The sequence below is a fragment of the Cygnus olor genome, chromosome 5 (assembly GCF_009769625.2).
Source record: "Cygnus olor isolate bCygOlo1 chromosome 5, bCygOlo1.pri.v2, whole genome shotgun sequence".
In the NCBI taxonomy this organism is placed as follows: Eukaryota; Metazoa; Chordata; class Aves; order Anseriformes; family Anatidae; genus Cygnus; species Cygnus olor.
Window position 1 is genome coordinate 55783994 of NC_049173.1, and position 17421 is coordinate 55801414.

Sequence of the window (17421 nt, forward strand, 5' to 3'; positions counted from 1 at the left end):
TTTTGGATTTTATCATCTAGTGTATCTCATTAGCTTATGATCATGCTGTGACAGAAGTGCAGGAGTTATTAAGGAAATAAAAGAATTATCCATCCTCTCACCTATTGTGCATTATGTGTGTTCTGGGGTGCCCAAAGGTGCCAGTCAAGATTGAAAGCTAATTGCTCTTGGACTGTAAAAACATGAACTGAGATACTACTTCTGACAATAACATCAATAGGAGATTACACCTGGGTCTACTAGTGGAATAATACACCACTTCCAGGTACGTGGCAAACGTGACAAAGGAGTAAAGGATGAAATAGGTTCAAGGTGAAAACTGATCAACTGATCAGGGCCTCCATAATGAGGGATAAGTAATACGAACCTGCCAGCAAGTCTTCCATCAAGTAGGTTTACCTGGAAGAAGCCAGTGAAACAATTTGGAGGCAGAGGTATCAAGGTAGATTAAGAAAATTATTTTAGCAGCTGAGTGACATTTCAAGAGGATTAAGATGAAAAAATAGGCCAAAAACATAACTTACCTTGGTTAGATGATACTTTTGCTTTTAGAAACCAATCTCAATCTCAATCTGGCTTTTTATGCATGGCTACTGTCCAGATATGCAAAGTCTATGTCTCTTAGTCAGTTATAACTCAGCACCTAGTAATTGGCCATATAATTTAGAGAGCAGTTGGTTAAAAACCTTAAATTAATCTGGTTCTTTAGAATAGAGAATGTCACTGGCAGCATCATCCTTGAGCATCGTGCTTGGCTGGTATCTTTAATTAACAAAGTTAAGCACCTTACAACATTAGTCCAGGACAAAATTAGTAAAGCAAATTTGACAGAAGGGAAGTCTGTTATCTAAGATTCTTGAATAATGAAGGGACAATTACAGCAATTAAAATCCACTGTAACTTTACTGCCATGAGCATACACTTATAACACTCATGAACATGGATGTAATCATTTAAACTGTATGGACAAAAACCTCTACCAAAAATCACTATTTAATTGATATTAATTGATTATTCTCATAAGCCCTCAAATATCTTCTGTGAAATTTGCATACCATTAGTTTTCACCAAAAAGGTTTAGATGAACACAATCAAAAAAGCTATTTTTTTGGAGATTACTTTTATTTTCCTTTACACTTGAATATTACTCAGTTCCAGGTGAATCCTAGCCAGCTATATCTTTTATATGTCTGGACATGAAGCCAGAAATAGACAGCAAGGAAAAAATAATGTGAGATTTGACACTTGAAATGAAGGATCTGTGTTGACTATGTTGACATTAAACTTCACTATGAAACCTCATCCAGCTCTTATCTGCCTTTCTGTAATACAAGAAATCTCTAAGTTTTACCCTAAGGCACTTGCCCTCTCAAAGCTGTAAGTTCTGTCTAATTTTTTAGACTTTAGGTCAACCTTTGGACAAGAAACATCTTCCTCCCTAGCCCATCCTTCTCTGAAGCATGCTTGCATTGTGTATTTTGTACACTGGAATGCCACAGAACAATCCCAGTTTCCCGCTTCCATCTTTCAACCTACCCAGTCTCTAAAGGGGAAAGCAGCAAATCAGAGATCCCTGCTTCTGCTTTGCTTGGGCTGGCCTTGCTAGGCTCTCATGGTATGGCTGGCTTTGGTCCAAAGACAAAATCTGCATGTAGAACTGCTGTATAACCTGGCAAGAAATGGTTGAGGATGACCTCAGGTTTGACACTAAATATTAGTACAGACTTGCCCTGTCTTCCAGATGGTAAATTACTTTGTTTTACGTGGTTTTCTTTTGCTTGTGGTACTGTTTGTTGACGTTTGCAGAAGTGTAGTATCAGTGCAGTACAGCATTTGTAGAGCTTATTTCAAAGCCATGTGTTACAAGTAGGCAAGAAGCAGTTAATGATGTAAGTGAGCCTTCTAGCATCAAAACCCATCTGACTGTCAATCACTGAACTTATCTGAAAGGACAAGACTGGCCTTTACAAAAGGTTTAAAAGGCCAAGAAGACAGCAATAAAGATGTTTAACAGAGCAGTGCAGCTGGTTTGCAGGCAGGGTTAATTTCTTTTTGCCTTTTACCTATAGGGAGGGTAAGAAGTTTAACAGGGATGAAAAGCACAAGAGATAATAACTGAACTTTTTTTTTTTTCCTGTGAAAACGGAGGGCAGGAAGGATCTTGAGTTCTTGCTGATCAAGAGAGGCATATGGCTCTATCATGCAATATCTCTAGGAAAAAAGCGATCCTAATACGTATGCATCTGAAGAGAGATTGTGAGCAAAGGGAAGCAGCAGTGCTGCTACAAAAGGTGAAGACTACACATTTCAGAAGAGTGGGTTCAGTCTGGCTCCCATCCTAGTACTGTATGTTTAATTCACATATGAATTCAAACTGGAACAGAGGAGGTCTACTAGGACAATCAGGGGAGCAGAGTCTGTCATTCAAAAGATGATTAAGAATACTGCCAGCTAAATGGAAGTCCAGCCTACACGTGTCCAGACTTACAGAGCATCAGCATTGTAAACACACTCCAGCTTAAACAAATTCAAGCTTAACTCCAGAATGCCCTACAGGGAAAGTCAGAGCACAGTCAGTGTCTCAATGCACTCTCTAGTTCCCATTCGAGAGGTCTGTATCCATAAAAGTTAGAGCAGCTCAGCTTACCAGAAAGACCCTGGGTATTTAATATCTAAGCACAAGGCGAATTTTTGTACTCAAGCTACATTTTAGCTACACCTAAATCACGGCCAGGAATAAGGGTGGAGAGCATATGAATCTTTTTGATGTCATCCTTATAGGCGTTCTTACACTACATGGTATGTAGCCAGAAAAACCTTATTTAGCTTAGGAAAATGAATGCTAAAAGTCAGAAAAAGAAAAATCCACACCATTTATACCAACTGATAATATGTTCAACAATAACAGTGGTCATAATCTGGTCATAAAAACACGAACTGGAAGAGAGAAGTTATAAACACTAGAGAAGTGTGTTTCAGTAGTAGGAGAAAAATACCACTATTTTCAAGGAGAAACTTACACAATTGAAAGGATTTTATGACATGGCTGCCTGTAAAAGCAGGGAATAGAATTAATAATCAAGGGTCCCTTTTGGTCACAAGCTTGCATCAGTTCTCATTTTAGAGACCCACCTCTACTCAGTCTCAGCAGAACTATGCTGTACAGTACACCCATTTTTTTCCTTGATGACAGTCACCATTCTAATAGTTAATGATTTTTCATTAATCACTATTCTAATAGTTAATGAATGCTCAGGTTGTGGAAGATAAATGCTTGTGCCTTTGCAATGAGACAACTGAACTCAGTGAACTAGATGACAAATTTCATTTTTATTTGTGGCTAGTAACTAAAACCAAGAGCATGTGTATGAAGCCTGAAGTCAAATGTTTAGAGCATGACAGATTTTTGAAAGGATGCAAAAATGAGGACCTCAAATATGAAATTCCATGATGTTCCTTTAAATAGCCTTAAAAGAGGTATGAAAAGCTACCAATGCATAAAATTAATTGAAACCACTGGTGCTCAGCTACCAGAGAATTTGGCTTAGTCATGTGTATTAGAAACATAAATCTGTGACAATCAAATACTACAATTTAATCAAAAACAATGTTAAATTAAGCATCAGGTTACTTATCTTTAATTTTAAGATAATAAATTTTGAAAAATGTCTCTGCTTCTTTGTTTTTTAAACATAAAGCCCTAAAAGCAACAGTTTAGCAGCCTCAGCACTTCAACTCGAGATAGGAAAAAAATAAGTTCTTTTCTGCACTAAGTGGTTTATGTATAATTATGTCTTAAAGGATAAGTTCTCAAAGTGTGGGCATTTCATACTGGATGTTAATAAGAAACTGCTAGTCTCAAACAGCAGTGATATATTACATAGCATAGAATTACTCAGAAAAGGTGAGTCTGTGGAATGAGGTACATAGAACAGACACAACCCATTAAGAAGAGTTGCGGCAGGAATTCCACTAGATTCAGCTGAGCTGAGTCTACTTAATTCCAGTGATACCACTGAGAAAAATGGAGAGAAGAAAGAGAAGTCTGGACTTTTCTGTTAGTCTTCAACAAGGAGGAAAGAGTATGAAAACCTAAGAGACTGGTAACTATAAAGTAAGTTAGAACAAAGGTTTATGAGGGAAACTAAACTACCAGATTTATTTGAGGATTGCACTCTCAACTACTTAACCAGGCCAAGGCAAAGCAACAGACAGAGGCCACCCATTCACGAATTAAATAAAGTTGTTCTGTTTATCTCCTGTATTCATCAGAACTACACGTGTGTCTGAAATACAGATATAAATGCTGATCAGAGACTTACCAATTAAAAGTTAGAGCTACAAATCAAATGAACACTATTGAGTCGCCTGGTTATCATCACTGAAAATCTGCACTTATTGCTGATAATTCACAGAAGAAAAGCATTTATTTTAATAGTAATACCCCACGTCTATTATTAAAAAGAACAATCCTACCTTCAAAACCCCTATGATATAGATACTGGACCTCATAACTGGGGTATCAAGTGTCACCAAGTGCTACTATGTCCTAATACAAGTTCTATAACCTTGGAAGATGTAATTTATGTGGTATATCACTGCAATTCTGTCTGTGTAGATTAGTCAAATGTCAATAAATGCTGTTTGCTCTACCTGTATTAAATATGACCAAGAGTTTAAAATGAGAAAGTAGCATTTAAACATGCAATATAATTATTAATGACATAAGGCTATTAGGCATCTAGTCGTTCAACTGAGGTAGTCTAAATGCTTCAGTACTGAAAACGCGGGAAAAAGGAACCCTATCATTTTACTCACTGAGACGCTGTGTGAACTTTACTGAAATAGTATGGCAATTTGCAAAGTGCTTCTTCCAGTGAATGCAACTATTTCCACAGCTATTGCCTTCAAAGTCTGCTTGTACTGGTTATTTTCTTAAATGAACCAGTATTTTCCTTGGACATAATGTTTAAAAAAAGAGAAAGAGAAGGGAGAGAAGGGGGAGCAGGGGGAGCAGGGAGCAGGGAGAAGAGAACAAAGAAGAAAAAAGAAAAAAAGAAAAAAAGAAAAAAGCTAGCAGAAGCATCACAGAGCAACAAACCAAATTGAAAAAAAAAAATCTAAAGCCACGAAGCCATGAAGAACAGAATCTAGAATGCACCATGAAATATTTACCTAAAGGAGCCACAAAAGCATCATCAGCTGACATTTACTTGGGCTTAATACTGCACAATATTACTGCTCAAAGAAAGGAGACTGGTGGATAAATCTTGTGTATGTGAAGAGTCTTACTCAGATCAGTCAGCACTCTTTTCAGAAAGATGAGTAGCATTTGACATACATGTATTACCACTTTTAAAGGACCCGATTGTGAAATTTTGCTTTACTGAATGATTTCAATAAAATACAAAGTCTTCCCATGGTGTTCCCACACTTACCGCTATTCCCTACACTCAAATATGCGATGTTACCTTATCCACTGTTTCTTTCATTATTTGGCTGCTCCATATAGTCCTCCCACTGCTAACCCCATTTTGGATGTCTTTTCTGCTGCTAAATGGACAAAACTATCAAAAAGCCTATCAAATATATGGAATTAATGTTCCCATGACCTTGTCTTATCTGGAGAAGAACTATATAACACTGCAAAGCCATTTTGGAACAGTCATCTAGGAGATCCAATTCCAATGCCAGGAGCAGGCCATGTACTTCAAACACAGCACAACAAAATTATGAACATGAAGTTGTTCAGAACTGGAAATTCAGACTGTTGGAGCGACACCTGACACTACCCAGGCTCTAATGACTACCAGAGACACCCCTTTTTTTCTGGTTCTGACCTACATACAGAGTGAGAAAATACTCTTGAGAAGAGTGGATGACCCTCAGTCCAGCTCCAGCTGCTGCTAACAAACACCACGCTAAACTACATGCCCTGAGATGCTCCTGGGCCAGGATGAATCCTGGGCTGGCCCCAGAATTCACAAACACACCACAGAAAGTACTGCCTACATCTGCACACTGCTCAGGAAGCTATGGATTGAAGAGCGGGGAGGTTCCTGGATTATACGAAATGCGTCCACTGTTAAAGAGATTATATTCCTGCAAGCAGTTACAATATATTCCGGCCACTTGCTCCCTCTTTCCCACCATGTTCCCCTGCTAAGGCCTATTCCCAACCTGGCGTGTGTTCAAAACTGTCTTACAAGTGTAAGGAAGCAAAAGAAAACCAACGTGGCTGGTTTCAGTGCTAGCTTTACCGTTATCACTTATTATGGAATCATTGATCTTACAAGCATGATTATTCATCTGCAGGCAGCTTGCAATTTCTGAATGTGTTGCACAAATGCAGTTGCTTTTATTTATATCCTTACTGTCAGAATTTAAGTTTCACTGGACTCATCAGAGTTTGATTTCATTCCAAATGTTTCAGTCATGAAGCACCAGTGGACTCTTTTCAGGGAGGTCTAACAATCTCCCAGATCCTCGTGGCATGAATAAAATTCATTATGACCATAAATTAAGGAAGTTATTGGCAGTGAAACATCCAGACTTCTATTGTTAGGCACCCTTTTCTGTCCTTTCAAGTGAAACTTGTGCTGCTTTTGTAAAGGGAAGGGTTAGTGGCAGTCTGTGGTTATCAATCATCCCCTGCTTAGTTCAGCATTTCATCCAAGTTCCTCCTGATTTTTCTGTAATCCTGGAAGGCAATGCTTGCAAATTTTTCATGCAGCAGGAATCTTAGCATCAAAGCAGGTCCATTTCTGCAACCCATTAGACCCTTCTTCCCTCTAATAATCTGTTCTGTCCTCAGGCTCCTAAAAACCTCCTCTGTATCCATCATTGGAATAGCAAGGCTTGCCTGAAATATCACAACTCTTCACCATTCTGAAACTTTTAATAACCTTGTCTTCAGTGGAACATGCACTTGAGAAGAAAGACCCAGTGCTTTAAAATAGCTTCTCAGAATATATGGTAGATATCAGAACATATGGCAGATATATTAGGGAGAAAGACAGTACAGCTGGTACCATTGGCAAAAAATGCCATGCCTAACAAAAGTCTTGCTTTTCTTCTGGCTTTTCCCATTCTATTTCAGCCTCTTGACTTAATGGACTTAGGTATGTTTCCTATGGCTTTACATTTGTACAGTAATACACTAAAAGTGTAATGGGCAGTTGTTCTGTCATTGCTTTCCTGCTGTTTCCCTTGAAGGGACTGTTTTATATAATAAACTTCCAGCTGATTTTTTTTTTTTTTTTAACCAGAACTGATAACAGGCAAAAGAGCAGGTAAGTTGTAAGAATAAAACTGTACTCATCACAAACCAAACTTTCATTGTGGACAATATACTTACTAGAAATTGCAATTGTTCTCATTTTTCATCATTTAACTATACACAAAAACTAAACGACAAGCGATAAACGAAAAACGTATCTCATGCTTTCTTACAGGTACAAAAGTAAGTGTTTCTAAAGAGACACCAAGAGTAGTCTTTATAAAAGCAGTAACAGTATTTCCAGTTGCTTTAAAAAAAAAAAAAAAAACAACAAAAAAAACAATTTTCTTTGTTATTTTAGAGCATTACAGAACTGATATCTATATTTACAGGAAATTAAAATTTGTAAACATAGTTTACATCAGAGTCCAATGCTCATTCAACTCTGATAAGATTATGCCATATACAGCCAAAAAAACGGAGTCTCAAATATTCCTAGACCATTTTTAAACAGATCAAGAGTAATTCAAATAGCTTTATTTTGAAACAAAGAAATTCAATCTGTTTCTGAGCAATTCATAAGGAAAGAGAAATAAGCAAAATTCATTAAAGTTACTATTCATTTTATAGTTGGCTTCTGTTTAGCTCTTATTTTAAAAGCTCATGGTGCTTCATTATAAGCAATTTAAACAGATATACTCAACAGAAACTTCTGCAGAGTTCCAAGACTTCGCTTGCGTTGGCAAAATTAAATAGACTTCAAACCAGTGTAAAACAGACCTTCGTTCTCCCCTTTTCATTCCTCCACAATAGTGGTTGGTGCACCGGATACATTTGTCACTGGTACAGTAAGAACATAAGGATTTTTATAGCTTTTGCTTGTCAAGTTAATAACTTTTTTCCTATGACAGGTCCATCAGATTTGGAATCCATTTCATTCACATTTTAGTGATGATTAAACTTTTTATTCTATTGAATTTCTCATGTAATCTGTCAAGAATTTTGTGGACACTAATAACCTATCATTGCAAAGGTGCATTAATTAAAGGCCTTGTTTTGGCTGAATTGTTACAATCCTGGTACCCTGCAACAAAAGTGAGAAAAGCAATTTATTTGCAAACGAGAAGCTAAATATCTTCACACTTGGAGCTGGAAAATGCTCTGCTACTTTACTGTAAGGTGTAATTTTACGTGTTTCTGTAATGGAAGCAGACAATACGATTAAATTCTTTTCAGAAAGTATGGGAAAAAGCCAAACTAGAATAGTCCTTTTTATCTGGGCTAAATTTTTGCAATTCATAGCAAATAGTTGCTGTTACACATTTAGTGATTTATTCATCAGCATAACACTGTGAGGGCACTTTGCATCAACACAGAAAAAGTAAGCAAGGCTTGCTAGTGTTACTACTTTGCTGAAGAAATATAAGAAAAGTCTTAGATTTTATTTGCTTAACCTAGTTGGAGGGGAAGTGGGGAGAATAGAGGCATATTACTATACAGCAAGATTTTGTGATTTCCAATATGAAATGAATATATGAACTCCCTACAGAGGGTCTTGCAAGTTATTAAAATAACAGTGATTGAATGTTTTTTCCATATGAGGATTTCCTGTAAATGCTAGACAGTGAACTCAGAGTCTAATTTCTGAGGTTATATTGTTCTGCCTGTCTGGTAATAATTTTATTTTATTTTTGCATTTTATTTATATTTTAAGGCTTTTCCTGAGCTTAGCTATGAGAAGCCAATGAAAGATTCTAATAAAATCTTATATATTTCAAGCTACTGCCCAAAATATTAGATTGAACAACAAAAGATTATCCAAAACTCATCAAGTCTGTTTTATTCTCAGTCCATATACAATGAAGCAGCTACAATAAAACCTGCTAAGGAACAAGGCTGAAGAATCACATCAAGATGTAATCTTATGAAAGATTAAGAGTCTATGAATGAAGATGCAATGTTTATTAAGAATCGGGATAATAAATGGAATTATTCACATACAGGTGTAGAGGTTGAAACTACATTTCAGTGGAGACCATCTCTCCTGTGCAATGCTGATGAATACATCAATATATTCAGTTTAGATTGCAGGGAGAATTGAAAGATATAAACTGTTCATGGAAAGGGTTCAGCACCTTCTAAGACTGCACCTGCATTTTTTTTGGCACAACCTTATTATATAACAGCCTTTAGTTAGACACACTACTAGATTAATTTTTGTCTTGTTTGAATATGATTAAAAACGTACCTGCAAAATGAAATCCAGTCATGCAGTAACTGCCTGATGCAAGCACTGTCCGAGGATTTAGCTTTGCTACATAACCCAGAGGCTACATGGCTACATCATTAGTGTAAGCACATACTCTGTGAGCTCATGCATTTTTTTTTTAAATTTTTATTTTTAAATAACACACAAACAAAAACCAGGCCAGTAACTGCTTCTTTGCACAGTGCTCCTGAGGATAATACCAGATTCCCATTTCACAACCACCTCTCTGACATCTTTTACAACACCACATGAAATACATTGACATATCTCAGAAGTGCATGACTGGCAGGGGACACCCACTAAATTGATGCTCTTAACATAATAAAAGTGTAGCAATTTACTGATAATATCAATAAGAAAGAACAAGAAACTCACAGCTAAATGCAAGCATTTGCAAACAGGCTACCGTCTGCTTCTATGACACAGCTGTGTTTGTTTAATTAATATATGAGTTAGTTACATTTATGCAAGACCTGTTTGCATGAAACACTGTTTTAAACTTTTGTTCTATCTTCAATTATGTATGTGCGATTTGGTGTAAGGCTACTTAAAAATTAGTCCCATCACTCCAGTAGTACAAGAAAGGCTGATACTCTTTCCCCATATGAAGTGGACCAAACCCATGGAAGTAGGATATTTGGTACAAATATCCCCTGTAAAGCACTTCTTTTTCCCCTGTAAAGCATGTCTGTCCCCAGTGCCACCTGCGGTTCCAGGAAATGATGGGGGAGAGACACCTAAGATAAAAATGATCCTGCAAGTCCTCTCTGCCTAGGGTTATTGCTGCTTAAGTGGGAAACCTGCAGATGGGGGACTTTTTGGAAAGGACATGGGGGTCAATCAGAGACATTTTGGTGAAATGTATGGATATAATTTCTCAGAAATTCTGTTAATTCCCCCACATTAACACTTATTTCTGTAAGGAGGATAAATTTAATAAGTCCCAAGAGCTTAACAAAGAAGCTCTAGAGGGATATGCTGGCTTCCTGCAGGTCCAAACCCTCCATGCAGTTTTTTTTTTTTTTTTGCTGTTTTTTTTTTTTTTTAATCAAACTCACTGGAAAAAAAGGGGCAAACTCCTGAGCAGAAATTCATCTGTCTGTCACAGTTCACTTGACAGTCCTTGACTTTGCCACTTACCTTGGCTTCTGTTGGAAAGATAATAATGCCTCTAAGCGCAGATGGCAATCGTCTACAGAAGAACCATAGAGCCATACAAGCTGTAATGCACCTGACAGTCTGGTAAAACAGAAAGGAAGAAATTCTAACTTGCAAGAGTTGTGTGGTTAGTACAAATACAGAATTTGTTAAAATAAAACTTGAATTTGGAGAAATTCTTTTATGCAAGAATGGTACCTGACAGTACAAGGAAAATTTACAACTGCTCACAGTATAATTTTTAACTTCTGGTAATAAGTACAAGATTTTCATACGCATTGATACACTATCTAAAATGTGCTAACTTTTCTTAAAAGGATTCTTTTTCCCTTTGTTTCTGCTAATAAACCATCCATCAAGAAAATTTCTACTTATTACTACATTTTCAGCCATCACAACAGGGAGATGAGATGGTAAACAGAGTGAAAGCAGAAGAAATATTTAGTTAAGACCTTCTGCAAAACAATGTATTTCACCTTCCCATCACATCTGTATTTGCTTTTTTATTTTCGTGTAATAAAATTTACTTGTATTTACTTGTATTTACTAGTGGGAAGTCAATGCTATATCATCATGATAGTTCACATTTTGCATTTTAATGCCGGTAAATGGAATTATTGATAGCAATGTTGAGCAAGGATTTGGCAGGTAGGGAAATGTTGAGCCAACTAATCTTACTTCAGCCTACTGAGTTCTGACACAGCATTGTGTGTCTCTATGGTTTCATTATCAGTAACAAATTGCTAGGGCTGTGTAAATAGTATGTATCAACAGGATTTAGGGTCTTGGCTAAATCTGAAGGATCTGAGCTGTGCAATTAAATGCTAGTCATTTTTGCTAGCGTAGTATTTGTAAATCTTTGTAAAAACTTGGGAAAGTCACGTAGTAAGCTAGCTGTCTTTTATTTACTTATTTTCAGCCAGTATTGTGCCTGAGAAATGCGTAATTCTTCTGACAAAGCATAAAAGTAGCATTATGAAACAGCCCCAGTAGCCCTTCTGCTCTACACAACACTGATAAACTTCACCTGAAGTCCTGGGTCAAGACTGGGACATCCCACTTGAAAAGACATGGGAACCCATTTAAGAAAATTCACGCACAAGCACCAAATATAATCAGAATTCTAGAAAATGCACTCAAGGGAAAACAGGAAATACAAGTAAGTCTAGACTGTAGACAACTGAGGGGACGGCACCAGGTACTAAAATGCTGACAAAAAGAGGAAGGTAATAAACTGTTCTCCATATTTAATTTGAAAATGAAACAAACAAACAAAAAAACAACACCAACCAATGGGCATAAATTGAAGCAGACACTTGGCTTATGTACTAAAATGAAGTCTTCTACTGGAAGCTGAGAACAGACCGGACAAACAGCCAGGAATGGTTTATCTACAGCTAATTAGCTTCCTGTAGTCCTTTCTCAGTCACTTTTTCTTTGCTTCTGACTCAATAATATGAACATTTCAAATGATGTTACTCATTTGGGCTTGAAAGGAAAGAATCTTTGCTTCCTTGAGCAGAAGAAAGAGGACTAACATAGAAAGAAGAAAATAGGACAACAGCACAAAGGTGGAGAAACAGGAGTTTCCATTTTCATTATGAAGATCCTCTCTGTCACGAAAAGGAATAAATGCCTTGACCCAATAAATTATCTACTAGGTTACTTATTCATATCATTTGATATATTTATTACCCCCAAAGCATTTACAGTAACCACTCTGGAATACTGAAAGCACACTCATACGCAGACCCCACTGTCATCAATTCTGGACCCTATATGCGTCAACAGTGGCAATGACGAGTAACATGCCCCTCCTCTCCAGAAAAAGCAGGCCAGAAACTAGAGTCATTTTCTTCTTCTACGATTCCTGAGCCAAGGTAGGAGACAGAAGCAGCTCTTTGCTTTGTGTGTTTCACAGCCACAGACTTCAAAATGACAATTGATTTTCTAGAAAGAGGAGTCATAAAACTTCTGAAGTTCAGATAGACTAAATCTGCTGCATTTCTTTGAAAAATCAGTTGGCATACTTACAGCCATTTGATTATTCAGACAATTTATCTTTGGTTCATTTTGTACCCTTTTTTCTTTATCTCTTTTTCTTTAATTACATATCCTTAGACCACAGCAATTATAACAACCCTATAACTGCTCTCATTATCTCTTCCTTCAAGATCTGCTTTAAATTCTTGCATTTTGTTGAGGTCAGACAAATGACACCATAGTTGTCCAGATCACTATTTTACAGTGCCACACAAAGTTGGACATGATACGGATTAGAAATCGAACAGAAAATAAACAAGATGAAATGCACTGAGGAGAGGTCAAAAGGGAATATGAGGCTACAATTGAAAACCTTAAGTATTGGATTTGTAAGACTGTAAATTTTCATTCGTGGTCCTGAAACAAAAAGTAGGAATGTTCTAACAGGATTTGCAGACAATGAGCACGTAAGAGGTATTGCCAATCTTCGAGAGAATTAATATATCATGCTGTAAAACTCTGAAATAGAAAAGGAATGAAGTTCAAATATACACTGTGCAAGATCAAATTCTGGGCAAAATGCCCAAACTTTTTACAAGTTGGGAGCTCAATCTGAAATGCCTAAGGACGAGAATGACTTAGAAAATCAAAAATTACCAAGAAACACAAAGATGGCTGTAAAAACAGAAAAGGTAGTATCCCTTTAGAATTGCACATCCTTCATTACTTTTACAGCACTGGTAGCAATCTAACGTAAAGAAGATACCTTACTGTAGCTCTGGAAACATTAGTACGATTGGAGCACTGATGAAATTTCACCTAGAATATAGCTTTACAAATAGATAAACTGAATTGAAACAAGTATAAAGGCCTGCTTAGATGGAAAGAGGAATTGAAAGTTTGTTTTGAAGCAGACCCTAAAAAAGACTGACTTGATTAGTCAATTAAAAAAAAAAAAAGAAAATGAGGAGGCTGAGCGTTAACATCATTACTTGCCTAAATGTATTTCTATCAGTACAAATGTAGATAGGTACAGAACAATTGTGAATAAAATGCAACAAGAAATTAGAAGTTTTAATTTTTGATATAGTCAGATGATGACACAGCCTTCCAGCAGAGAGTGGTGTGGGAGTCCCTGAGAACAGATTGCTTTTAAAAAGAGGAAAAATATAAATCTAATTAAAAGGTATAGCAATCAGCAGGATAGAAGTAAATTCAGGGCAGATTTAGCACGATAATCTTCTATCTACAAGAGAAATTGATAGCTGTGGTAGAATGACCATATCACCCATGCTGGAAGCAAAATACATGGTACAGAAAGGAAGCCAGCAGCAAAGGCAAGAGAAGATAAAAAGAAAATTAGTCCAAATACTTTACATTTATATAGTGACTTTTCAGGTTTACATGAAGAAAGAATGCATTGGTAACTCCTTGCAACTTAAGCATGTTTCCCCTGTGTAAAAATAATCAAAGTTAGGCCACTCAGATATTAGTTTCACTGAAATAACTGTCAAGACATTGCGACTTGAAGACACAAGACCTACCTACAGCACTACAATGAAATAAATTTTAATTTGCACTTAAATATAAAGAGTTTGACTGCTAAAACTAATTCATTGTGCTTTCTCATTTGCCTCCATAAAAACTTAAGACACTATAGAGGAAAGATAGTGAGATAACGAAACTGCGTAACAACTCAGTAAGACTGTTTTAAAACAGCTGGCAATCAAACACGTAAGACAGTATTCTCCTGTTCACAACCTCTAAAATGGATTAACGCTGCTATGTTCATCAAAGCTGCTGAGGAAAAAGAGGGATGAGGAAAACAATGAAAAAAACATGGAAATACAGTGCAAACATTTCTGAGCAAACTACACATGAAGGAATTTTTCTCCAGATGACATGCACTTCCTAATGCAAGCCATTAAGAGACCGAGGGGAGCACACTTTTGAGTGACCCTAAACAAAAGCATTCATTAGACAGCACGTTGATAGATGTGAGTATAAACTGTATGTCAGAAAATCCCTGTGCATCTCAAAAAAATAAGCTAGCATAACGCTTGCATGATCTGTCATCAGCTCCATCCTGTAGCTTTTCCAGCATTTTATGTAGTAGAAAATTACAATGCTGATAACTATATTTTTATGGCACTATGTACCACTTTTGTTCTTAGCAAAGAGTCAACCTGTAATAACAAATCGCATTCGATTTTATTTTCAGAATCCTTCTTGTACAACACAATTTACAAGCTTCCCTGTTCTTGGGGATCCTCTGTCCCATATAGTAATGCAGATATGTGATTGAGTCTGGTAAAGTGATAGATTGCACTGACATACAAAAATAATATTCCTTCAAAAGCTTAGACATTGAAATTTCTAACTCAAGTAATATCATATCATAAATTGACATTATGGAAAAAATAGCATTTAAGTAAAAATGTTTGCCAGTTCATACTACTGTTTATTATGGCTCATGCCCAAATCTGAATTTGGGAAAATTAAATATGTTGAGCACATTTAAATGCTGTTCTCTGTAGGGTGAACAGTGCTGTTTACAGTAAGAATCCAATACTAAATTATTTGGTACAAATCAGCATAGACACAGTAGCGTTAGAGGAGGAACATCAATTTAAACAAGCAAAGAAACCAGACATTTACACAAACCTTTTCAAGGATATTTCCAAAGTGAAGCTTTGTGAAACAGATAGCAATCATACATATCATGCATGTTTTTGTAAGATTAGTTTTGACCTTGTTTTGCTGAGAGAGCAAATGTAAAACTATTAACATTTTCAGTTACTGTTTTCATGGTGGAGATCAATTATTTTTGTAAAACGAGATTTCATGTTACATGTATTTAAAGGTGTCAGGCAAGAATGCGTTTACCTAGACAAACATTCTTACTGAAATTCTAATAAATTCAAATAATTGATCCTTCGGATAATATTAACTTTAATAAATATGAGTATACTGACTGAGCACATTTAGTTTTCAGATTTTCCTTGTCTAAGAATTGCACACACGTTGATTTCTGTCCATTATTCAGAGAACACCCCATACATACAGAAATAAAGGTGTCTTCCTGATTATAGAAACGTATACACATAATAGAAAAACTCTATTCAATTTAGCTTCTGTGTACAAATACAAGTAATCATTTCAGATATACTAAGTACATATTTAGAAAAGAGCTTTATGTGTGGAAGAAAAATTGCATTTCCAAATTAAGAAAACATACATAATTTAAGAGGTAATTGACCAAAAAATGTTGTGTGTGATTCTGTTTAACCCAATTACATATGTCATTTATAAAGTGGGAATATAGCTAAACTCATCATTGCCAAGGCAGTATAAATAGCAATTAAGAACAGTTTAGATGTTTGCCTGCTTTCCTGTAATCTTCCCTTACAGATGTCGTAAGAAAAAAGGAGAGGACAACAGTCTTGCTACAAAGTCTAAGCATGAAGTTTCATTTTAGATTTGAGGCATATGCTTCTGAAGGAAGTCCTGCACTCTGCCCAAGAAAGATTCAACTGTATAACCACGTCCTTAGGGAACATATTTCCAAGGAAGATCTAGGGGTAATAAAACAGCCATTCATCCTTCAGCACTAGGCCACTCGCGTATCATGCCAATGCTGTCACCTTTCCAATGAGAAAGAAACACAAAGTCTTAACAAATCTGGACATGAAGAATGTCACTGCATTTTGTCCGGTAATATAACAGCCAGCAGCAGCCTGGCTCAATGCTTTTGTGTGGTTTATTCATCAAAACCAAAACAATCTTAACCGGCAAACTTCCACATTCTGTGCTGTGGCACAGCAGGACGTGTAAAAGCTACTGCCCTTGGCTCCATTTCTGTGATAAGCAAAAAGAATACGACAGACAGAGCCCTCCATATTTAACTGCTGCTTTTTTAAAATACTCTAAAATACATGTGATTATTAGGACCGTCCTGAAATCTTCTGAGTCTTAAGAATGCAGGAACTGAACGTTCATATTACACGTATCTTTTATATATATATATATATATATATATATATATATATATGCTCTTATCAATCACACTTGCACTCTCTGGCCCAGTGAATATCAATTTGCAGCAAATGGAAAAACTCCAAGTGGATAGATAAAAGCAGAAAAAAAGCCAAATTCAACTCCAATTTGAATGTCGCTTTGACTTGGGTTTCTGACATTGCAGGTGAATGTCTTTACTGGAAGGTATTCTCTCCTCATTGTACACATAGCTTAGAAAAGTCTTCATTTAATCCGACTTTGGTATAGAACAACTTATGAGACCTTCAGGAAAGATGCCACAAGTGGACAACAGTTCCCATACATTACTTTGTGAGACAATAGATTGAATGCTGCATTTGCATGTGCAGCAGCCCTGACTTTGCATTTTCTCATTCCTGGGAGCTGGGTGCACTCGAACAGTCTGCACTCCCTTGCTACCAGTACACCAAGCACTCTTCAGTGGGCAGTCATGGTTTAGTTACTTCTGCAGAAAGGGAAAGCACTGGAACACAAAGCTTGTGGTGCTACTTCATCTTTGCTCCTTTACGAGCCTATTATGAGCGAATTCTCAGAAATTTCCCTGCAATTCTAAATGGTTCAACAGCTCACCTGTGTTTTGACTGGGCCCGCATACCATACAGTAGCTATCACTACAAGGTGTTCTACACAGCAAAAATATATATTGTTATCTAAATTTTGCTGTGATAATTTTAACTTCCCTCATTTATGCTCAGAACTTCTAGCTGAACTGTTACCCGTACTGGAGAGTAATCTT

The 17421-nt window shown here is 36.6% G+C and overlaps 1 long non-coding RNA gene across 1 annotated transcript in view; it reads right to left on the bottom strand.

Moving 5' to 3' along the window:
• Positions 1-17421, bottom strand: part of LOC121071320 — a 375849-nt gene that overhangs the window by 62664 nt on the left and 295764 nt on the right. The window contains exon 8 of the long non-coding RNA XR_005820526.1: positions 10629-10727. This is a non-coding gene — a long non-coding RNA (uncharacterized LOC121071320). The remainder of the gene's footprint in view (positions 1-10628; positions 10728-17421) is intronic.